General features: G+C 41.3%; 1 pseudogene; it reads left to right on the plus strand.

Annotated features, from left to right (window-relative positions):
- The first annotated feature begins 252 nt into the window (after positions 1-252).
- The window catches only part of LOC137615183 (platelet glycoprotein V-like), a 107,507-nt pseudogene continuing 106,552 nt past the window's right edge, over positions 253-1,207 (plus strand).

Genomic DNA, 1,207 nt, shown 5'->3' on the forward strand with positions numbered 1-1,207 from the left:
ACATCCAATGCAAAGGCTTGCACAGCAAAAAAGAATCCTGACATATGTTTTCGATAGCAACATCTATTGCGTTTTACCGAACAAAGAAAGGGTTTCCCAATCACCCTCTAAAGGGGATTTCATTCCCCCTGTTATCCCATCACCCCCCTCTCTCGCTAAGTTCCCCTATGTTCCCTTTTGCGTTATGGGGATTACTGGATTCCGCGGCCTGCTGCGACAACCCGGGAGAAAAAGACTCAGTTGCGCGTCAGGTATGGTCGAGTGAAGAACCGAGTCTCAGCGCGCTGCTCTCTCGCATCGCTCTGCATTGTTCGCAGAAACTTTTCCAGAAGGTCGGAACTTTATCGGGGAAGCGTCTTTCCCGGTGACTTCAATGCTAGCGTGGATTTGACTAATTGTTTAAGGATTTCTCACCACAAAACGACTTTACATTAATTGTGTCACTGAAAATATCTTTACATTTTGAGGATTTTGGGGTGACATAACCAACTGTGTAATGTCAAATTTAGAAAAAAATTGTGTTGATCGTATACAATGGTTTGGCAATACATTTTTCAGGAAATAGACTGTCCTAACCACCCAAGATTACATATTTGATGCATTCATCGGGGGAAAATCTAGAAATTGTTCATTAGATAAAACTTTGCAACAACCAGTAACCTGGCGTTGTCTGTGATCTGAACGTGTTAACCCCAGTTCTTTTTGCCCAAACTGCGATTGACTCTCGATAATTGCACGTAAATTACTATTGCATGGGGGCATAGATAAAGAAAAAGAGTGAGTTCGTATGTTGGTGTGTTTGTGTGTGCAATTATTATTGATAGCAGTCCAACAGACAAAAGAGTTGCAAGCAATTTCCATGGGCGTCTGTAATCGACGCCTCTGAGTCGAAAGTGACCTGGTGGTCAGATTCCATCGAAGTCTTCATCTTCAGCGTCACAGCCCCCCAACTCCCCTTACCCCTTCCCCTCTGGAACTGACCCCTTCATCACTGTCCATCACGCAACCAACAGAAGCCAAGATGAATTTCATGATGAAGATGGTAAGTTTATTACGGCTTCTCCCCTGTCATCATTTATATCATTCTTTTAAATTCTCTCAATTTCATCTTTCCCCTTTCTAGATGTCTTTTTTTTTTTTTTTTTTTTTTTTTTTTTTTTTTTTTTTTTTTTTTTTTTGCTTTCCCCTCCGTCTTTATATTTATCCC

Source organism: Palaemon carinicauda, chromosome 21 (genome assembly GCF_036898095.1).
Source record: "Palaemon carinicauda isolate YSFRI2023 chromosome 21, ASM3689809v2, whole genome shotgun sequence".
NCBI lineage: Eukaryota > Metazoa > Arthropoda > Malacostraca > Decapoda > Palaemonidae > Palaemon > Palaemon carinicauda.